The sequence below is a fragment of the Emydura macquarii genome, unplaced genomic scaffold (assembly GCF_026122565.2).
Source record: "Emydura macquarii macquarii isolate MOO-44397 ecotype Brisbane River unplaced genomic scaffold, CSIRO-AGI_Emac_v2 contig_629, whole genome shotgun sequence".
Classification (NCBI taxonomy): Eukaryota; Metazoa; Chordata; order Testudines; family Chelidae; genus Emydura; species Emydura macquarii.
This window is the reverse complement of record NW_027130766.1, coordinates 10,066,993-10,090,840: the sequence shown is the minus strand read 5'-3', so window position 1 is coordinate 10,090,840 and position 23,848 is coordinate 10,066,993. Positions and strand designations below refer to the sequence as shown.

General features: G+C 42.3%; 1 long non-coding RNA gene across 2 annotated transcripts in view; it reads right to left on the bottom strand.

Moving 5' to 3' along the window:
- Window positions 1-1,295: 1,295 nt before the first annotated feature.
- The window catches only part of LOC137148301 (uncharacterized), a 38,849-nt gene continuing 16,296 nt past the window's right edge, over window positions 1,296-23,848 (bottom strand). Inside the window, exons 1-3 of one of the 2 annotated variants that reach the window (XR_010918501.1) lie at window positions 7,449-7,578; window positions 6,638-6,709; window positions 1,296-1,519 (exon numbers count right to left, since the gene is read on the bottom strand). This is a non-coding gene — a long non-coding RNA (uncharacterized lncRNA). Of the gene's footprint in view, window positions 1,520-6,637; window positions 6,710-7,448; window positions 7,579-23,848 lie in introns of those variants that run through there. The other variant, XR_010918500.1, reaches the window with a different exon arrangement.

The window sequence follows — 23,848 nt, the reverse complement described above, 5'->3', positions numbered from 1 at the left end:
GGTTTCTCACAGATAAACACTAGGACCCTCTGCCCTGCCCTTCAGCAAAGATGAGCATGAGTCCAAATCAGGCCATCCCTTGCCACTACGTGCTCTCCAGTGGGGATGGTCACAGGCCTGAATGCCAGGGGCCCAGCACCAGTTGCTGCATGTTCTCCAACCACCTGCAAAAAAGGTGTTACTTATCCTTGGGTCAACACTTTGTGATGACACAGCCAGTAAATTACAGTTATCTCTTGGATGGAATCAGAAGTGTGCACTGGTGTGTCACAGGCCCCATCCTGCAAACAGCTAATGGAGAATCTCCATTCTCAAGTGGCCAGGTGCAATGGTGATGGAGCAGGAAGACCTGAGTCATCTTGTGGCAGTTCCCATGAAATTCCACATGGCCAAAGTGCTCAGCTTTGAACCACGGCTCCTGATTACAATATTTTATAAGGAGAGTAGTAGTTTACTGTTAACAAATATGTGAGACACCATCAGTGTGCATGACGCTTTGTGCAGTGAGTGGAGACAAAAATCATGGCAGTCTGTGTTAGAAATCATAGGAGGAGATGACAACAAGCAAAGGCGTGAGGGAGATTTGCACAAAGTCAGCGCAAGAGGCTGTTTTTTTTCACACCATGCTAGTTCTCACTTGTTTTAAAAATGTGTTTAGATTTTGAGGATGGTGTGGGCAGGTGGATTGGCCATCCTTGGGTAGATTGTGGGAAGTGGTGATTTTGAATAATCTAGGAACCATGGTGGCTCCAGACAAGAAAATAAAGATATGAAAAATACAAAAGATAACTGCATATCATTTGTGGGGTGAGGAGATTTACATGTAGGAAAAGCAGCGGGGCTATTGGTGAGTCAAATGAAAGAAACGGAAAGTGCACTACACTCCCAGTTTGGTTCTCATTTCTGCTTTGTCTGTGTACACTTGATATTTTGTATCCTAAATTATAACTATCTGGCAATGTAGAGACACTTTTGCCTTTGATCAACAGTTAAAGCTGACTGTGAAAATCCCTTCATAATCAGCCAATAGTTCATGGGGCTAAAACTGTTGTTGTAGCACAATCTGTGGGAACAACTCAGGAGAAACATTTCCTGCAGAAAGAATGCTGCAGTTTAATTACTGCACATCCCATGAGGGAGGGTTTCAATTTTGAAGGCCCTGTGTTCAGACAGTTACTAGGTAGCCAGGTTGTGCAGGACTGTTGATGCTTTTAGTCTAATCCCCCCTGTGACAGAGAACAGAGTAGGGGTCCCATTCCCATAACGGGGTAGAATGAATGCTACACATTTCTCTTCCTTAGGCCTTATTGCTGGGTCCATTGCTAGTGCAGGCAATTTAATTAATAACTGTCTACATCTCATCATCTATCATTAGCAAAACAGGAGGTGGGGACCCTTCCAAACACATCAATTAAAGTTGTCTCAATCAATCTTACAGGTTTGCTGGTGTCGATCAGCCACTGTTGCCCTTTCTGCAATTCCAAGTCTCTGATCTTAGCTCAGTCTCAGGGTTGGGCACCTATTTGTATAACGTGACATCAAAACAAAACAAAACATAAAAGCATTAGTAAAAGTAGTTCTAAAAATGAACCCTTTTTGTAACAGCATTCATCAACTTCATGATAAGCCATTTACTATCAAATGTTAAATGTGCAAGGTTTCTGGGGCAGAGAAATGTATAGGAACAGATCCTTGAGATATCGGGGAAAATGCTACTTGAACAATAAAGGCCCAGTCCAGTGGCCATTGAAGTGAAGTTGATGGGAGCCTCTCCTTTGATTTTAATGGCTGTAGGTCAATCCCTTATTTCTACCACCTATCTGTATGTGCCCGTGGCTCACTGTACATGATGCTTCTCATCTTTGTTTGAAACTGAGATCCCCTTTTGACCTTGCCATAAGAATATCCTCAAGGAATCGGGATATTTATGTGAACTTTCACTTTTTAATGATGCGAAATAAAACTCCCCTAACTTCTGAACTCTGGATTGCAGGAATCTTGTATAGAAAGGCCAATACCTGATTATATGAGAGGGGGACAGGCTAGAATAATAGCGACAAAAGTCTCCTTCCACATCATATTGACTCTGCCAGAAGAGTTTAAGATCTTCATTATTAATTATTATTATTTAAATGTCATTATTACCTAGGAACACCAGTCAGAGGTCAGGGCCCTATTATGCAAGGTATTGTATAAATACAGAACAAAAAGACAGTCCCCTGACCCCAAAGAGTTTACAATCCAAGTAAAAGACTAGAGCCAACAGGTGGAGATAGATGACTAGGGAGCATGATATAGGAGTGGTCTCAGCACACATTGTATAAAGGCCTGAGCCAAAGTCTCTTATGCTCAATTGATAAACCTTTACTGATCTTGATGGGCTTTAGATTGGGCCCCAAGTGACACTTTCTGTCACTTCTGTCAGAATCTGTGTGAATACCCAAAGAGCAGAGCAGCTCACCGTGGCAGACACCTTGGTTAATCCAGGCTGTCTTGGCCTTCGAACGGCCCAGTTGTTCTCTGTGAGAGGAATTTTCATGTTAATTTGTGAATACAGAAAGTGTTGTATGTGCCTGTGGCATCAGAACAGTGTCTGCAGGAGACAAATGACAAGGCTTCTCTGCTTCAGTTTTGGCTGGTATCCTTCACTGAATTTCTGGAGAAACTGTCTCCTTCCTGGATGGAGCAAAAAGGACTGGATCAGTTCCCAGTGGAGACTGTCAATCCCTTCCTTCAAGCAGTGGGCTGGATGTCTTTAAGGAAGCATTTGTTAAGCCTCTACTCACCAAACCATCCCTTGAGAGCCACTGAGCTGCTCCCCAAGCTGCCCTCTCATTGGGAAATAGTGTTGAGAAGACCATGGTGAAGCAATTTGGCAGTAGCCAATGTCCAGGCTTTGCTCCTTTTCCAGTAATGCAGTGGGGATGTTGTCCTGGGAAGAGGGAGGTGTTATTTTGTGATGGACTCAGTGACAGGTCTGAGGACTAGTTTTGCCTTTTCCAACAGCCAAACTGTGTCTTGTCTTGTGGCCACAAAAAGAGCAGAGTGAGGCTGAGCAGGCTCCAATGCATGGGTAATGTGCAAACAAGAAAATGCTGATCCTGTGACTCTCAAGCTCTTACATTGAGGCCATCAGAGACCATGGTGATGGGCATGGTATAGAAACTGAGCAAAAAAGCCACCCCCCTCTGCACCTGCTTGAAACTTTTATGACTGGTTCCCTTGAAAGAGCCAATATAAAAGGTAAGATGGGTAGCCTGGCTTGGCAGGGATTTTTCTATGGTATGATTGTAACTTTGGCCCCTTTCTGTCACAGTAAATTGTCCGGTTTGAATGGAGCCAAGCTGAAATAGCATGTTGTACACACACCAGGAAATGATCTCATAATCTATGAAGCCTCAGTCTGCAGGTGATAAGTGAGGGCCTAACAAATTCATCTCATCAACTGAATGCTGCTTCAGATGCTGTCCTGTGCCAGGCCACAATGTGGGGGCTGGAAAGCTATTTTTTCATGTGACAGACTTAAACAGGTAGTTTGAATTATTATAATACAAATGTTCTATTCTGTGCTGTCTGCGTCCTAGATTCTTCTTACTGAAATGGGAAGAAATACCACAATGCATTTTACAGACAGTGGGACAAGCTATTATACTGACAATTTCCTTTTGGCTATTACATTTTGGATTATGTATTCTGGAAGTCTGATGAAGCTGATTTATTATTGTCTTTGAGCTCTTCCTGTTTTATGGTGGTCATACTTATTAACAATTATAGTTTAATTTGAATTATTGATGAAATTGTTTCAGAATGTAGTAGTACATGTTCTGCAAGCTATCCTTTCATGGCATTGAAGCAGGTATTATGATTCCTCACTATAGCACTGTTCTTACTAGTAAATCTTTGCTGGGAAAGAGGTAGAGAGACCAACATTGTATTTGTGTGTAGGGGACTTCGAGTGTTAAGAAGGATCAGGGCTAGGAAGGTTCCTCTCTAGAAATACACCCAGATAATTTTTTAACATTCAAGCACACATGAAAACAAAATGCCTTTTTTTTTTCCTTTTAAAAATGTTTATTTTTCCAAAATGTACATCTAAAGTATGCCAAGGAACCAGATGGGCACAAGATTGTCTCAGCATCAGGAGGACACAGAGGCTTCCTTTGCACCACCCCTTACCCCCGTGAGCGGTGCTGCAGGCTCCACAACCAGCACAAATAAGGAAATGGAGCAGTACGGTGACTGCTGGCCCCACTCTTGCTGGGGCTGGTTTTAATACAGAGAAAAGGCAGAAAATAATTGTATTTTTTCCAGCATTTTGTTGTTTTTCAAATCTATAAAACTTTAGGATTGTGACGTCTGAATTAGTCTGTATGCTGGATCTAAAGACACAATTGTGTGGTGTCTATTTGACACACACAGACCCTGCTTATCCCACTGTGAGATCCAAACATTTTTGTACAATATTAGATGTGCTCTCAAGTGAATTTCCAATCCTTTGCAGGAAGGAAGCCTGTTCCGGTGACAGGCAGCCAAGGGAGAATGTCTCTGTAGTGTTTTCTTTTACCTTTTCGGGTTGCTTTACTTTGCAAACAATACCTAACTGTACATCCTGAGAAGTCATCCCCTCACAGCAATTGCTTCCTAGCTACATCACAATGTTACATTTTATCATAGTCGCCCTGCAAAAGACAGCAACAAAACATGTTGCTCTTTACCCACCATATACCAAAGGAAATTCAGCTGTGCTGTGCATTCATGGATGGCAAAATCAGCTACATATTAAAATATTTAGTGACTCTGTGCACTGGATGAGCTAGGGCTGCTGATTCAAAAGTCAAGCAAATATAAAATTGTGTGCTCCCTGTATTGTATTGCGCACATACGTACAGTATGTGATTACATAATTCTATACTGATCGTACAGGAAGAAAACTGCACTGGCACAACATCCAAACATTAAGTACAAAAGAGTGAAGTTGGCTAGCTTTCCCAGCTACATAGCAGTTAAATTATCTTTGTAATTAACTGTAACAGCCTCTGGATTACACCTAAGAAAGTTGACCTGTGTGTCTGAGCACAGTTATGCTACCTTGTATATATTAGGCAAATCAATTATATGTAACTACATCCTTAAAGACTGTATTGTAATGATTCACACACACTAGGGGCAGAGCTATGGCTTTGGGGACAAAGTTTAATTTTTGTATTTCTTGTCTTTGCATGCTCATTAAGGCAGCCTTAAAAGGATTTTTTAGCATACATTTTCATAAGGCATTTCTCATACTTGTTTGCACAGAGTGTCTCCAGGCAGTTACACTCTCTCTTCTTTGTACCCCTAACACACAGCTATCTTAACGAGCCAGTCCTGTTGGGAAAGGCACAACCAAACTGAGACAGAATCTATTTATGGGAAGAGATTATGCTGCTGCAAGGAAGGAAATCTGAATCCTGGATTGTGTTAGTCTCATTTTAACAAACTTTTTCACAATTAATTCCTCCTGTGCAGATGCCTGAAGGGCTCAGTTCGCTGCAAGTTAAAGTACACTTTGCAGAACAGATCATTGTTTAATTGCACTATGGCTCTCAGTCTCTGTTGTTAGACCAAGACCTGGTTGCACTTACTCAGCTCAAAAAGGAAAGAAAGAAAAAGTGTTGGAAGTTACTAACTCAGTATACAGCAGGCATCATCAGTATTGGTTTTGGCATAGTCATGATACAGACTGAGCTTGGAGTGGTGGAGGCAGGGCATTGAAAGTGAGGAAAGACGTTTATACGTCGGACAGTGGACAAGGTAGAGTCATTGTAGGCAGTGGTTTAGGAACAAAATCTATTTGTTATCCTTAAACCTCCTCTCTACTTCCCTGGTCCAGCTTGGGCCACTTTGTCCCCTGGAACTGGTTAGATCAGCCTTAGGGCTGGCCTAACTTGTGCCCAGCTGTCTACGGCCCAAGGATCCATTCCAGCTGCTGAGAATAGCCAGCAGTGTTCCATCCACACGCCCAAGTCCATCGCACCCACAAGGTGCTCCTTGCAGGGGGGTGGAATAGGGTTAGCTAAATCAGTACTACTCTGGCCAGGGAAGCCCTTTATATCAGAATTAACCCCACATCAGCAGATCCCCTGCCTGCATAGTCCATTTGCACTCGCTCTGCCACAGGATAGTGAATTGAGTCCATAGACTTCAAGGCGTCTACTCAATGCACATTAAGCTTTACCTGCACAGTGAGCTGGTCACTTCAGCTCCAGCTAAAACTTCTTAGCCCTCAAACCCTAATTGCTGTGTTGGCACAGGATTCAGAGTGGTTTCCAGATTGTTTGTATTTACTTTCATAGCCCTCATTGGATGTGGTTCTGAGACAAATATAAACCCAGCCATGGCCAATTTAACAGGTTTTTTGGAGGGGTAATTTGACGGTAAACCATAATTACTAGTACAACTGATATCTTAATTTCCAAACCAATCTGAGGAGGTGTTTGAGGCACAAATCAGTCTAATTAGAATGCTGTTTGCTCATAATAAATAAGGGATAATTGCTAATGGGGTCTGGTTCACATTATTTTAAGATGGAAACTATTTCGTATGTGAATGTTTGTGTACAGTTTGTGTTTACTTTGTGGCCATTTGCCAGTCAAGTTACCTGGACAGATGGCTATTCTCTTCCATTCCATTCCATTCTGTGCTAGGCCCCAGCCATTTTTCTCCTATCAGCCTGTGGAGAAAACAGCCTCAGATGAGACCCAATACCTTGTAGGCCAGAATTTAAAAAAAAAACCTCAGTGCATTGGGTGCATGTTGGGTGCTGAGTTCTTTTGAAAATCTGTCCCTAAATGAATTTTCCAAGGCCACACAGCTAGTCCCCAGAAGAGCTGGAAATAGACTCCTGACATCCAGTCCCCTGCTCTATTCATTCATGACCAAACCACACTCCCTCCCAAACCAAAAATTGCAGGTTTCATTGTTTGTGCATGCATTCACGGTTATGAAGCCATGATTTGTGATTGACATGAGCTAGAACAGAGGTGCTGTGCTGCTACCATGAGTGCAGTTGTATACACTGTATGTATTTAATCATAGACATGATATTCACCCATTTTCCACACTCTTCCTTCCTTACTGTTTCCTGGCCTAAATTCTGGACATTCTGTTTGCCAGGCTAACACTATACTGGCAAGCACTGAAGAAAGCTATATAAATATTTTTCTTCCAATTTTTCTTTATCCTTTTTGGCCAGAAATGCCTATAATCCAGTATGGGAATTTTACATTAGAAATATACACCAGACTGGTCACTTTTGGATGATTTATTCAGTTAACTGGCAATTTAAACTCCATTGTTAAGATTACAACAGATTAAGCGTTTCGTTTCTAATTAGCAGAACTTGCTTCTCCTTTCTGGTGCAATGTAAGACTGGGAGATGGTAATGCTAATTATAATAAGTTCATCAATACCTTTAAATTGGAGCAGTGCTTAGAGAGGGCAAGGAAGCAATGCAAGGGATGGAAATAATATCCAATATTGAAGTAATTAAAAGGCTACAGCTGAAGTTTTCTCTTGCTGTGTCAATCGGGAAGCTCCGTTGGCTCTGAGGGTGAATAAGGAGAATGATATTTAACTGCAAGTTTCCCTTCCCCTGACCATGGACAGTCACCCTTCGCACCACAGCTCAGTAAGTGTGCTCTTGAGCTGCTCTGGACCCTACTGTAACTTACTTTACACACTCCTCAGGCAATTGTTTAGGAGCGTCCTCTGCATCATGAGCTTCTTCCAGCAAATGGCAAGGACAGGGAATGCCAAGTGTCAGAGTGGGCCAGAGAATATGGTAAAGGGCACAGTGGCCAGTCATGAAATATACTCCAAGCTGCAGATAGTCTCAATATAATGAATGATTTGGAGTGGGCAGATTGGCAGCTCCAGTTACTCCCATTTTAAGCTCTTTCTTTCCACTATTTGAGACCTAACAAATAAAAAACAAGGAATCTCCCTTCTTATGTGAGCTTCTGTACCCATAATTCCATGACAAATGCCTCCCTTATTTGCAAGAGGGCCCTGGGAACCCAGTGTGTGGCTAGTGGGGGGAAGAAAGGGTGCCTGCTCTCACACTTTCTTACCCAGAGAAAAACTACTGATTCAGTCAATCAAACCCCAAAGGGGGTTTCCCTTAAGCCTACAGGTCTCACCTTTGTATTATTACCCAGCTTGTCACTATCATGGCAACCACAAAGGCCATTCCAGAAAGAGAAAACTGCTTCAGAGAAAGCTGTTCTTCCATCTGTTCCACTGCATCTCACAACCTGCACATGCCCACCAGCTGCTCCTGACTGGGCTTTAGCTTGCCTTCCCTGAGCAGCAGCATCGAATGTGCCTCTCCCAGCCACCAACAATCCTCACACTGCATTCAAACTGGTTCCAAACACTGGGGCCCACTAGCCCCTGTGTGAGTTTAGGTTGAGGTAACCTGCCTTGACCCTAAAAGCCACAAGACTTTTCAATACCCCTGGATCCATTACAATCCTTTATTTTTGTACAGGGAAAGAAAGGGAAAGTGAGACTGAGACTGATCCTTTTTTAACCTTAACCTTTGCATCTCCGCTATTTTCAAATGACTCCCAAGTCACAGCAGGAACTGTGGTGCCTTGCTGTCCTTGAGCAATGAACCACAGCAGTGGCTCTCCCTGTCAGCTTCTTGTGAAGGCTTCTTCCCTTCAGACATGCTGGTCCCATGATGGCAATGGTCCAGCAATGAGAATAAATAGCTTCTGCCCTTGGACCCAGACAACAAGTTGGCGGACACACTTGTAATTTGCTGAAAGGAGCTTGGAATGTATAAGCTGTAAATATGAAATCAAAACCAAATGAGGCTGCAGCCTTGAGGGGAGGGCAAGGGCCTCTGGATAGGGAGCGTGTGCTTAGCAAATCTGTGGACAGTCTAGTGTTTTAGAAGCAATGGCTGAACGGGTCTGCAGGGACCTTTAACTGGTCCTATGGAGGGACCCGTGCTGTCTGGCAGGTCAATGTGCTGGGAGGAGAGTTTGTCCAGGGGAAAGCTTCACACACTCTGCCCTTTACCTGTTCCTTGGTGACCCTGGGTGATTTTCATGCTGATAGACACTATGTTGCTGCGGCTGTTTGCTGTAATTTCCCACAGAACTTGGGGGTTAGATCCAGTGCAGGGAGTCTTACTAGAGTTTCATGTTTTCCCTTGCTGGCTTAGTAATGGCCAGTGCTTTCCCTTAACAGTGATTAGATCTTCAGGAGTTTATTACCAGCCATTTCAACCTCATGCCTGTGTCTTTCCTCAGAGCAGCTCGTGGGGTCAGCCCCTTTCACTGAGGGGAGTTTCATATTGTCATTATTGAGGCCTGACCCTTCTTTCTTTACGAGTCTGCACTGTGGCTCTCTGCTCAGCTCCTGTCCCCAGGAGGTAAAAGAGAAGAGTTGGGATGCCCTGAAGTGGGCAATATATTAACCTCTGAGGTGCCAGCTCACACAGGGCATACCTGAGGCCATCAGACTGCCTGGGTCTGCCAGGTAAGATGCAAAGTACAACTGTCATTTGAACCCAGCTTAGTACAGCTCCTTCCATGTAAACCAAAAGTGAGATCCCCTTTGCCAAATTGGAAGATCTATCTCAGACAGACCAGGAAGGTTCTGCTGCTACTCTTTGAGGAAGACATGCACAAAAATCCTGGGCACCGAGCCAGTGTACCCCAACAATTGTTTTTAGTGTGAAACAACAAAAGAAGTTAAAGCTCTTCAGCAATGATTTTACCATCAATTATTTGCAAGTGCAAAAAATGGACCGACTGATTTTTAAAATCTGGCCCTTTATGTATATAAATCCCTGCTGATAATGGCATTTCAAGAATTAGTCTTCTAACCAGGAATTGTTGGTGTATATTACCATCTAGTGGTCGAACTGAAACATTAATTGCAGAGCAGCAATATATTATTATCTTATTTACAATTATTTTCCAATGAACTGTAGGGGGAGATCATTGTTCACATCTGGAGAGGGAGATTGTGAGGAAAAGGAAATTTACAAAAAATAATTTGTCACAAAGCCCAGCCTCTCACTCTCCATACCCTCACAATGCCAGTTGCTCTTTGACATCCAAACATACAAGAAACTGGTTTAAAATATTCCTGTACTTTAACAATTTGATTTCTTTAACAATAAGCATTTAGGATAATTATGTGTAACTTGATACAATAAATAATGTCTAGAATCTTCAATTCTAATCCAAGCCACATACTTTTATCATTTCTAGGCCAATTCACAGCAGAAAGTGGAGGGGGTTTTCTGCCTTAAGTACTTGCAGTACACAAAAACAAGAAAAGTTCATTTTTATTTCCAGTGTAAGGTGGTGAGTGAAGTGCTGTCTGTCAGCGTCACAGAAGGGCAGTACTGCTTCCTCATGGAATCTCCTTTAAAAGTATAACCCAATAACCACAGTCCCTTTCATTTCAAAGGTAACTTTCAGAACATTCACACACACATTCATACCCAAGAACTTCTGCAAGCTGGTGTGATATAATTACCAGTCCTTTAATGTGTTGCTTGAGCCAGCCTCGTGTCCAGTTAGGCTCAGCATGAGGAGGGAGCCGGGCCTCTGTCAGTTATGAATCCGATGCTCTAAGATGATGATTGCAGAACGAGACCCAAAGTTTCCATGTTCTTACCCCATCTTTTATACTTGCTGGCTCTCATGTAAGTCTATGGGCCTTGCTGTATCATGCTGCATCCAGGTTCAGTATGGTTGTTAATCACCAGTTAATTGCATGCATGACTGTTCTCTTATTTCTGTACTTTGTCCCTTCACAGGGTCGATCCGTCTGTACTTTAGGGTCGTTGTTGATATGCATTCTTGGTCCTTCAGTGTCAGGATGGAAGTCCGCATCTTTACTGCCCCTTCTGTTGTCAAAGCAGTTTAAGCTGGGTCTTTTTATGCCCTGCACGCGCTTGGAGTTCACTTATGCCACACTAAACAGTACTATACCATTATCATAACAGTAAAGGAAAAATCTTTCTCTACCTCTATCTCACTTACACAATAAAACAAAGAGTCTACATCTGATTTGTTTCCACAGCTCCTGGGGATAATCAAACCTGTTGGATAATCTATGCTGTGCTGTATTATTTTCCCAACAGATGTCTGGATAGTTGAAGTCCCCATCACCACCAAGTCCTCTGCTTTGATGATTTTGTTAGTTGTTTAAAAAAAGGCTCATCCACCTCTTCTTCTTGCTTAGGGACACCTACCATGACATCATACTTGTTTTTTACCCCTTTTATCCTTATCCAAAGACTCCCACTTCTATCTCAACCTCAATGCAAGTATATACATCTTGGATATGTAAGGCAACACCTCCTCCTTTCTTTCCCTATCTGTCCTTCCTGAACAAGCTGTACCTTTCTATACCAATATTCCAGTCGTGAATTTTCCTACCAAGTCTCTGTGATGCCAATTATGTCATACTTATGATTATTCGCTAGTATTTCTAGTTCTCCCTGTTCATTTGCCATATTTCTTCCATTAGTATACAGATGTTCATTAGATTTCCTCTCTCTATTCCCTTGTCTCTCCTTTGTCCTTGTTATGATTGCCCATGTTCTGACCCTTCACCTAGGTCTCCATGTTCTGAACTTCCTGTGGGCTTTTGTCTCCTGTGCCTGTCAAACCTAGTTTAAAGACCACTTCACTAGGTTACTGAGTCAGAACTGTTCAGAACTCCCAGCCCCAGGGCATCTCCATTTAATTTACTAGATATACATTGATAAAACAATTGAGAGCTTGTTATTCCATCCTCAGTACATTACATATGTACCAGTTGTTCACTTATTTAGAAAAGGGTCTGAGTTCAAATTTACTGTAATTTTAACTAGAAAAACATGATTTACTTCACAGGGTCAGAAAAGCACAGCTGAACCTTGTGGCCTCATTTAAATTCTGCTGAGACAAACCCTGAAAATGCAGAAAAGTGGAATCATAAATCTGACTTTCACAATATACAAAAGAGCTGATTAGTCAAATACAAATCAGAGTGTTATTTCCCCCCAGGAGCTTGCCACCCAGCCAATAGATGAGCAGGGAAGCTTCTTTTCTCTTTTTGTGCATTTATCATTAATGTTTCAAATGTATCATTTCCAGCGCAACATCCCCTCCCCCACTTTTTTGACACTCCTTGCTATTTACCCATCTATTTTGTCTAGTAAATATTATCGTCAGTTTTGTTAAGTGGAATTGTAGATGCCAACTATTTTGCTCAGGATAAGATTTGTATCCAAAATGCTATTAAGTGCATTAGAAAGATGTATTCGAATCTCTTTCTTGTTAGTCATATCTGTTCCTGAAAGTGGCCTGGCACTGCACCAATTAAGTCATTTTGTTGTCATAAGGACACAGGCTAGCATCACCCTTGCCAGGGACTGCCCAGAGCTCAGAATTCTGAGCTATCTAATCTATGTATCTAAGACCTCTATCACAGTATCTAAATGTGACAAGGTGGGGGACATATCTTTTTTTGGACCAACTTCTATTGGTGAAAGAGACCAGCTTTATCTAAGTGCTAATCTAAGATGCTGGAATTTGGCTGATAAAGCTAAGTATCAAAACTGCTGGAGTTTGTGAGGAATAAATCCATAAATGAATGTATAATTTGTCTTTATACTGTGTTTAGTGTTTAATTACTGGTTTTATGCAAGCCACCCCTGCTCCTTAGGCTTCAAAGCCCAAACTCCAGCCATAGCCACAACTTCTAACCGCTGTCTATACAGCTATTTTTAGTGTGCTAGAATGAGCCCACTATCCCAAGTTTGTTGACCTGGGCTGGGAGGCTCATTCCCTCTCACTGCAAAATGCCGTGTAGACATACCCAGAGGGTCCTGGCATAGAGCTCAGACTGTCCCAATGGTATGTAAGTCACATCCTGGAGTCGCAGAAGAAAAATTCCTATGATTTCATCTTTATTTAGCCTTATACTTTTTAGAACTTCAGATAATTCCTCCTGTAGTAACTAGGAAGCTATAAATTGCCCCTTTATATGTGAGAAAAATCAATTGTTATTTAACATTTTACTTTAATATTAGCAACTTCCTTCAACTGCCATAAAGAATCCATCTGCTTTTTATTTTACAGGCAATTAGTAAGTCACCTTTTAAAATTTCTTCACATTTTCGATCAAACCAACTCCAGAATTAAAAGAGAAAAGCTGTTTTATGGCACTGAACTTATTGAGTAGGATAGATTTATCTGTAACCCTCTAGGTACTAACATTTATTAATGACTTTTATTGCTCCGTGTGAGCGTTTTAACCCTTGCCAAAATGCAGACATCTCTAACCCAATGTCCTCGGAAAATCTACCAACAGAGAATTTTCCTTGCACGATTCCAAACCATGCCTATGTTAGGAGACTGGCAGCACTGGCTAGACTAAGGATGATGCTACACGAGCTTCCCAAATGTAGCTTTGCCAATGCTGCTCAATCCAGAAAGACACAAAGCACTTGACAAACTGACCTACAAATGTTGGCCCCTCTGCTGAACTTGGGGCTCCATGCAGACACAAGGGTGTCCCTGCCCAAAACAACTGGATCAGGGCCCAAATATGTAGGAATTACATGTGTCACTGCTGAATGCACCCACTTCTGCGGTGGAACGTAGCAGGTGTTAAATAGTGCATAGCAACACTTCATAATCATTTAGAACTGAAAGTGAAGAAGAATCCTGTATCCAACTGAACTTGCAGGGGAAAGTTCAGGTAGCTGAACATAACTACCCAAACAGGAGTTATGATTTGCACTATAGTTGTGCCTACAGCCTGCAACCAAGCTCAGGGCACCATTGTGCTAGGTACTCCTATTCAGTCCTTGGCTCCCAGCTACAGCTCTGCTGATGCCCCTCAATGCCAGCCCACAGCCCTTCCTGCCATTCCTTACATTTGTGTTGTGAATAAACCTCCACAGGGGTAAACTGAGCACACCAAACTCCCTTTGTCTGTGACCAGTTTGGCTTCTCTGAAATCCCTGAGCCCTCCCCTCTAATCCATCCAAAGTCCCCTAACATAATCACCTTCCTTGCTCGCTGATCTGACCATGTCACTCCACTGTGGGCTCACACCTCACTGTCTGGATCACATATCTGTGCTACTGACTAGAGCTGCTTGGTCATGGGTTTTGTTTCTATAGACATTTTCAATACAATTATTTGACAACATTTTCCACCAGAATGTTCAGGTTTTCATCCAAAAGCCCATTCTTTTCAGCAGCTGAAACATTTTGGTTAAAAATGTGTCAGCTTTTGGTTTTCCAACAAAAAGTTGAAAGACTTCAATTTGCTACTTAGCAGGATGCCACCACAACTGAAATTCAGGTTCTAACTACAGACGTCGTTGAGTTAAAACGCAGAGCAGCACTTAGCCCCACAAAGGGAATGCTCGGGTGGTGGAACACCAAGAAGGGCTGTTGGCATTTCCTGGGCATATCCTCCTTCTAGAATCTGCTCTGTTAAACAATGAATGCAGAACCCTTGCTATAGCAAGGCTCCTATAACACATACAACAGCAAAGAGCCTTTCAAATCCACTCATCTTCTGGCTCCTTTTTGCTGCGGTCTAATGAGGCCCTTGATAATAGTTATGATTTTCAGTGGGGTTGAGGGCCAAGGTGAAACAGATTTATATGAGAGGTGGCTGTATAAATAATCCTCATGGGTTAGTATTATACATTTCATTCCAGCTGCCTATTTTGCCAGAAATATACGAATATTTCAGATCTTCATTTAAAAAATGATTTATTGACAGTTACAGCTTTAATGTAAGTGACCCGTATGTCTCATTAATCAGATTTAGTTATATGGTGCAAAGATTCTTTCTTTATTTCACCTGGTCTTATCTCCTTGTGCCCAAGGATTTTTTTCTCATATTACAATCTATTTCACACTAACACTTAAGGTTTTGGTTTCCATGGCTCTTTCAATCCATTCTGCTCAATCATCTGTCCTTTTGTAGCATAAACTCACCATGCAACAAGGGACGGGGAAGAGAGGGCCCATAAAAAACATCTCCACCACTTTTGTCCATCCCCTACCCCTAAAAAATAAACAAACCAAACAATTTCTTAATTGGAAGCTTCCTCCAGAATCCACGCATTTAGAAAGCTGGCCTAAACCTAGCCTCACTGAGGGCACAATCATAGCTAATAACACTAGTGACAGCATGGCTTCATGCCACATGAAAAAAGAAGCCTGCAGCGATGGAATAACATTCGCAGCCAATTGACTGGGGATAGCTGCGGTTACTCTTTGGCTTGAGAGGCACTAACAGGCCAAAGTCCTGGGGTGCTGGAACAATTATTATAGTGGGGATGCGGCTGATGGAAACCATGGAAGCCATGTATTTAATGTTTGTTGTTACTACTTCAAGACAGGGGGTGCAGCATCACCCCTAGTTCCAGTGCCACTGCCAAAGTCACATTCTTCTTCTCAGGCAGCACCAAGTCTTTAACTCACCCTGACTTGCTGCGTGGCTGCTATTATTGATAACAAGGCCCTTGCAATTCAAGCCTAGAGGCTCAGAGTGTAATTCCCCAGATGCCCCATTGAGTCATTCAGTGGCCCTTAAGCAGTGCTTAATTTGTTATGAAAAAGGTACTGGGGCTCAAGCCATTAGGTGCTGGGCTCAAGCAATTTTTTTTACTTTCATAAATGATGGGGCCAAACCCACACGTGATGGGGCTCTGAACTGCCTAACCCAGAAGTGCCGGGGCTCAGCCCTGGGCCTGACAAGCTCTGGCACAAATTAAGCACTGCTCGTGTGTGTGAAATGTATAAGAGAGGGTATGACTTTGAGAGTGAGATAGAGAGATGGGTCGGAAGGTCTCAGCCAAATTCCTACATGCCACAGCACAAAAATATTCCTGCACTCGCCTCTCTGCTGTGAACAGTGAGCATCTGCTATGCCTTTGTGTGTAAATTACAACAAAACCTCCAATTTTAAACACAAAACTAACAGAGATTTTACTTCTTTTTATCTGAATAAAATTCTTTAGTAGCAGCAGCAGCAACAGCAGAAGCAGCAACATTATGCTACAAGGGCTGGTTTGTGTTTGTTGGGAGACATTTTACAGCTTTAATATTGTTTCTCTGATTTTTAGTAGAATGGAGCCTACCTGTGTGGAAAGCACTGATAATGCACTCAGTCAGCCAGCCAAAAGAGGGAGTAACTTCTCCATTAACAAACCATGATTCCTTTTACACCTACAGCAACACTGCCAGTGATAGTCTGGGCAGAGAACTAGGTGTAACAGAATGGAAGCATGTCCTCATTGCTCTAGCTCTGTGGCTTTTAGCTGAAATACGCTCTGTGTTCTCAGCAGAGTTTCTTACAGCAATGACACACACAGCATGGGCTGGCCTCAGAGCTTGGGATTCAGTGGCATACTACTAAACCCAGCATTATCACCAACCTCAAGAGTACAAAAATCATGAGATTTTTAAACATCATTCATTTTACTTCTTTTAATTTGCCTTCTGGTTGCTGGGCCTGTAGGGGCTCACTTTTCCCAGCTTTTCTCTGCAACCATGAAGGCGAGACACTTGTTTTTGATGAAAGCCAAGAGTATCATTTACTAATATGACCCCAGGAGATGGGGCTTTCAGAAAAAACAGCAAATATTGTGAGACTTGTGATAAGATGAGTTCACAACAGTACCCCAGTGGCTGTCCACAGCCTTTGTGCCTCATATCTTGACTTCAAATGTAAGATCCTAGGGCACATTTATGGCTCTAGAGAAATAACAGATACTAATTATTTTGAGTGAAGTTCACCATTATACAGAGAGGCAGCACAAAGTCAAAGGGAAGCCTTTTCTTGGCCCTCAGCAAAGGCCTGGAAATTCCTGCTGGGTGTATGTTTATTTGCATTTAGTTCAACCAGCTCCTGCAGACAGGGTATGTTAAGTAATGGCAGCAGCAATAGTTGAGTTCTTAAGTATAGACCCTGATTAAATGCAAATATCTCTAGCACTAAAAAAGAGGGGATGAAAAAGAGCAAGGAGATCATCAGTTCGCAGACTTTTCTCTACACTGATTTTTTTTCAGTTTTCCCAAGATTCCCATTCTCTTTGTATGCACATACACACAAATGCATGTGCAGTGCCTCACCACCACCCCCTTCCCAAAATGGGTGTGCATTGTACACACATAAATAGATGTCAATTGTTATTCTGTATCTACAAAAAAGTGGCTTGAAGAGGTTGATGGTTCTGTTCCTGTCTGCTCCTCGGGTATGCCGTGGGTCCTGTTTCTTTAGTGCGGTCTGATGCAAACAGCAGATGAGCTCTAAAATCTGCCAAAAGCTGAGCTAATTTTGTATATATTAATAAACTTGCCCTCCATAAACTCTTAACTCCTCAGCTGCTGATCCTAAAAATGCTCCTGTTGCTACACAGAGTCAGGAGCCTCCTGACCAGGACCCATATTCAGTGATGTTCAGTTTTTAATGTCATGGACAGTGGAAATGTAGATTTAAATGCTCTGCAATAGAATGTGTTTGTCAAATGGTCTCCCGCTTCTAAGAATAAAGGTGAATCAGATTTGGCTTGCTATTATGGCCTTCTAGGGGAAGGGGATTCCTAATCTTTACAAGGTAGTAGGCCTTAAATCCAAAAGGAAACAGAAAGAAGAGAGACAAAGTTAGAATGTGAGCGATGGTATCTAGACTTGTGAGCAGAGACTTGTGAAGCCGCTGAGCACACTTTGCTGCCTGTAGTCACTGGATCTAAAGCCATGGGTACGTACTTTCGCTCCTTTGGTCATATTAGTTTTCTAACAGCAGAAAAATGACAAGCTTTAAAGACAAATAAAGCACAGGTACAACTGCAAATGATTATAAGGAGTGCCAAAGAAAGGGCACAGAGGGCATGCAGACCCAGCTAGCGTATTGCACAAGTCTAAGAATAATTACACTGCAGTAAACGCAATTTAACCAAATGTCCCATATCCAGCCTTGCAGGTAATGGATCAGATTTTCTACTGGTATAAATTAGTGCAGTTCCACTAACTTTAAGGGAGCTTTGTCAATGTGAAAGTGTAAGGAATTTGGCTTAATGACTTTTACTATGGAAAAAATAATGCATGGATGCTAGTTTCTCTGCCATAAGCTCCCTCTCCAAAGCTCAAATAGCATAATTATTCACTTATCCATCTCTCAGAGCCATGAGCTTTTCTGTCATCAGTATATTCCATCCCTTATTAAACAGTTTTTGTGAGGAGGACCTGGGGTAATTCTTGCCACAACACATGAATATTTGTAGCACAGAATCATAGAAACATAGGGCTGAAAGGGACTTCAAGAAGTCAAGTCCAGCTCCCTGCACCGTGATAGGTCCAAATAAACTAGACTCCTCTGACAGCAGAGGAGATGCATGGGATGGAGGTGCACTGTGGGGTCACAGAGTTGCCGCTTGGCTTGTACTGAGCATGCTCAGTAACATCTGCTGAAGTTGCTGTCTAGAATTCCTCTTTGTTCCTCTTTTTAATGACGTATACTCTTTTGCTCTTCTCCAGAAGTACAGAGAAAGACTAAATGCAGGTGACTTTTCAAATATTTGGTAAATACTGAGACATAGGTACTGGATAATTTATTCCATGTAATAATTAATCATTTAATTCATGTAATAATGAAGCACTAATTCTTATAGATGGGCCTTAATTCATGTCTAGTGTGATTCCATCAAGTCCAGTAAAATTATGGCAAGAATTAATTTTATTTGTAGTGTCTATTCCACCATTATCCAAAACTCCCAATCCTTTATGCTGAAAATATAATAGTAATAAAACTAGCAATATGATGCTCTGGTCTCTCTAAGAAAGTTAAAATCTTGCAGCACTTCCACTGTATACTATGATTGTGCAGCTTCCAATTAATGTTTCTTTTTTCCACATACAGAATTAGTTTCCTTTTAATATTTTCTCCAAGTTAAAACAAACTAACTATCTTCACAGTCCACCTCTTATCCTTCTCTTTTTTGCGGTTGCTGCTATCTGTCCTTAAGATAAATTTTCATTTCAGTTGCTCTGAACACATTTTGGTGTTTCCTGTACCTGAAACTGTTTCCCCACTACTATAAAGCCATCAAATCTAATTAATACCGGAAATATTGACTTAGTTCTAAGAGAAACATTATCATTAAATTAGAATTCTTGAGATAGTGATGTCAGTGCCCCAGCTGTAGAGTGAATCAGACACTAAACCTCAGTAAAGTCTCAGATGAATTTACTGAACAAAGACCATGGTAAAGGAAAAACCTCCATAGCTCTGCAGAGGGGTTTAACTGCACAGCTCCCACTGACTTTAATACAGAACCTGTGGACTTTAATGACTCCCACTGACTTTAATGGGAGTTGTGTGGCTAAAACCACCCACAATGCTTTGAAAATTTAGTGGAGAAGCAAAGAAATTTAAAGGGAGTGAAAATCCAAACAAGAGAAGAAGGATAGAAGTAGGAGATAGAAGAATAAATTGGATGGATGGCTTAAATAAATCCTGATGAATTTTATATATGAAAATACAGTCAACAGATAATGGGGAATGGAGATTTGCTTTAAACTGTAATGTCTTCATTTGACAAAACTCTCTGAGACTAAAAGCATTAAATGACCCTTTAAACCATAGACAATCAATGTGCCACATCAGACTTTTAAAGTGCTGCACCCTAGGATCTTCTCAGCAGCTTAATGTCACTGAAGTTACACATCACTCATTCATCTCTGCTGGAAACATATCTATAAACTGATTAGAAAATTCTATTCTTGAGAGTTTGGGGAGGCATGAAGTGGTGATGAGATGCATCTGGATGATATAATCATGATACCAATATTACAAAATAGCTGTCATTGTCTGAACATTTATCTTACTGGTACCTACCTAAGACTCTCTCCCGCTCAAAACCGAATATTCCCTATTAATTTGCTGCAAATACCAGCCTTTGAAATTGGACTAATTTGCCACATGGGATTACAGCAAAAGGCGAGTTAATGTTTCCTGACATTTTGCCCAATATCTAATGTCTTTTTACATTGCTCTTTAACCACACAGCTATTTAACTTTCATTGCTAAGAGATCATTTTCCCCTTCCATGTACATTGCCTCTATTAGTCTCAGCTTTACACTTTTCTCTCTCCTTATATTCTTTAAGGATGCTGAGAACTATTAAAATGATAGATAGATCCAAAGAGCCCATCTTTGGCCTTGGCATTTCCCTTTTAAAGCTCCCTTGCCCCTTCCTGATCTCTTCTCTGTGGCCTGGCCCACTCTTCCCTGCAGGCTGTGCTCTCTGGTTCTCTTCCTCAAACAGTTCCTCTTACCCATAGGTCTGCAGGGGACCTTCCCTACAATGGCCCCACTTGGCTTTCCTTTGGGCCCCAATTCAGTAAAGCCCTGAAGTTCCTGAGTCTCATTCACTTCAATGGGATTTAACTACATGCTTAAGAGATTTGCTGAATCAGTGACTTACTTCCCCCCTTTCCCTCTAGCACTGCTCAGTCCATCTTTTCTCACTCTGCTTGTGTGTTCAGTCCCTTTCCCTAATCTTTTGTCTGTCTTACCTAGTTCGATTAATAACCTTCAGGGCAGAGAACTGGCTCTCATTTTCTGTTTGTGCAGCACCTAGCACAATGGAGCCTAGTTGTTGGTTGACCTCTATGTGCTACCATAATGAACCTGACAAATTTAAAAAATGCAGTGTTTTGCAGCATGTCGGCTACTTGAGAAGCTGGACCGATCACATACCATGAACGGCAATGCAAGGCTGTGATAATCCAGCACTCCCTCGAGACATCATAGTGAACTGCAGACACGCCCTGAAGACACTGAACTATCCAGTTACAAATTATTCTTAGATTTTGATAACTTTGAGTGGTTTTATTCCTTAACACTAAAATAAATGCTTTTTGGTCTATAGGAGATAGGAGTGTGATAGGTGATTCGAACATGCTACCAGGAGTCAGGATTCCTGGTTTTTTATCCCATCTATGACTCACTGTGTTACCTTGAATGAGCTACTTAAACTCTCTGTGCCTCAGTTTCCCCAGCTGTAAAATATTGATTTACAGTGTTTGGAGTTTTAATTCATTCAGTGTTTGTAAAGCACTTTGAGCTCCTCAGATACAAAGATTCCACAGAAGAACAAACTAGTAGTATTCCAGGTTAGACTCCTCAACCCTCCACTACAGACTAGAGGAGAACAGGAGGGAGGAGTTTCATTTGGAGAAAAGGATGATGGAAATCCTGCCTAGGACTTCTTTGTGTCTGTCACTAGGGTATTCCTATAGAGAACTTCCTGTTCACTGAAAGAATTCTCTTCTGCTTTGGCATTAACATCAAGCCTCATCTAGAATATCACGTAATGTACACACTTTTCACTGAGTTAAACTGTAAACTCTCAAATAGCCGTATTGCTCTGGACCTTCCCAGTACCTGTGCAAGACTCTCTGGGCAAAGACACAAGCTGTGCTCACCTTAAGGAAGGAGAGTGGACTTGAGGACTGGTGGGGGAGCAGTTTTATTTTAACCTATAGAAAAGACAATGAGGAGCTTGTAGAATAAGCAAAGTGTCTCTGAGAAGCTGTGAGGTCTCAAGGGCATTGGTGATCATTTAAAAAAACCTGCCTTTGACAGGGAAAGGGGTTGCAGCAGTGAGCAAATTGCAGTGCAACTCAGACTCACCACTGGCTTCCACTTCTCTGATGGGACAACAGAGGCATTGTTCCAGGCAGCTGTACCTATTGGAAACCATTGCTCGCAGTTCCGTTTCCTACCACAGGATGTCCCTGCTGGAGCTCACTTCACATTTCATCCTTTTTGCACCGTATGCTAAAGTCATTTCTTCTTGCTAAAAATGATTTGCTGCAAACATGGAAATTCCCTTTTTACAGAATTCCTATTGTCCGGTGCCATTCAAGTCAATGGAGCCTGGAGGCCCAGCTGTCTTGACACCACATGTGGATTAAAAAATGCCCCAGATTCAATTTCAATATTTTCAGTCAACATTTAACTGTCTTTGTGCTTTGCTGTAAAGTTCAAATCCTGTTTAAACCATGTTAGCACTGGATATTCAGCTACACTAAATTAACCCTCTCGGCAGAACCATGCAGAACAAGCTTCACCACTTGCAGAACTACCAGAAAGCCCTGTTTATGGAGTTGTGAAAAATGTGTTGACCTTGGGTCAGATTTTCTCCCTTTTTCCAGGATGCAGAAAGGCCATTCTTCTCAGGTGCAAACTCCCCATCCATCAGCTGAGTGTCTGCTTTCATTTTCTCCAAGGCTTCACTTTCTCCAAAAGTACTAAGGAAGCAATCTTAAAGTTATGTGGGAAGGACAATGCCTCAGGAGGTGAGGAGACACTAAAAGGCCTATATAATATTCATGCTCTATTTTTTTATTAAAGTACTAAGACTTGCACAGTCATTCACACAGAAAACCCACCAGCCCTTTTCATAGCATCTCAAGCCTGCAAATTGAACAGGGCCTGCTCTTCCCTAGATGCCTTAATTCCCAGGCCTGAGGAATTGTCTCACCCCCATTCTGTGAGATCATTCTCACATTTGAAAATAATCCCTCAAAGCTCCTAAGGGGCATGTCACCCTCAAAGAAAAGCAGGACAAGAATTCACAAGGCTTTGAAAAATAACCCTGCGTGTAAACAGGAGGTTTGGGGCTGATGTTCAACGGAAACATCTCCCATGCTCTGCTCTTGGAATGGCTGGCTACAGAAAGCTTGGCTAATGTGTGGCCTGTGCCACTGAGACGGATGAGCAGGTCATTCCAATAGCAGATACAGGTGTTCATCTGAAACTCCCAGCAAATCTTCAACAGCTCCCTGCTAAATAATACAGTTTTGGATCAGAAGTGGTATCAGACTACTGCTGGATGTGGTACTGGCCACAGGTTCTCGGCCGGGGTTCATTAACAATCCTGTTAAGCATTTAACAAACAGAAACTCTCTCTATCCTCATAACACTAAGAAGTGAGCTGATTCCTCAAGTTTTTCTTAAGTTTCCTCACTACATAAATCTCATGTGTTTCTGTCCCATTTCCCAGTAGCAAACGCTCTCCTGCTCGGAGCACAGCAGAGCTGCCGAACCTGATCAGTATTTGTGCGGAGTCTGCCGTGCAGTCCCAGCTCCGCTCTAGTGGAAGGAGCTTTGATCTCTACGGCCAGATTTCTCATGACATGGCGGAGAAGACTATGAGCGAGACACGATGCAGTGCCGAGATTAAAATCAAGGAGCTGCAGCAGAGCTACCAGAAGGCCAGGGAGGCAAACCGTCACTCTGGTGTGGAGCCAATGAGCTGCTGATTTTACAAAGAACTGGAAGTCATCCTCAGCGGGGACCCCACATGCATCCCCAAGACACCTGTAGACACCTCTGCGGCCCAAGGGCCACTGGATAGTGGACTAAACCCCGACGAAGAGATAATCAAGGAAGTGGAGCTGGAGGATGATGCTGAGCCAGGATGACCCGGAGCCTCTGTTGCTGAGGTTGGGAGTCAGGAGCTGTACTCCACCCCAGAAGGATACAGCCAGTCCCAGCCCTTCAGCTCAGGCACTCAGGATGCAGGAGAGGGGAGCTCTGGTAAGTGTTTGGAAGCTGATACTGCTTGTGTACAGGAGGCATGAGGGTCCTCAGCTTGTCTAAACATACCGATATTGGAAGGGATAGAAATGTACATTGCATGTGCTTTCCCGTTCCCTTGCGCATCTAGGCGGTATGGCTGAGAAGCCTGTTAATGCATGCTGAGATTTTGCGGGTATCCTCAAGGAAACGTTCTTGGAGGTACTCCCTGATTC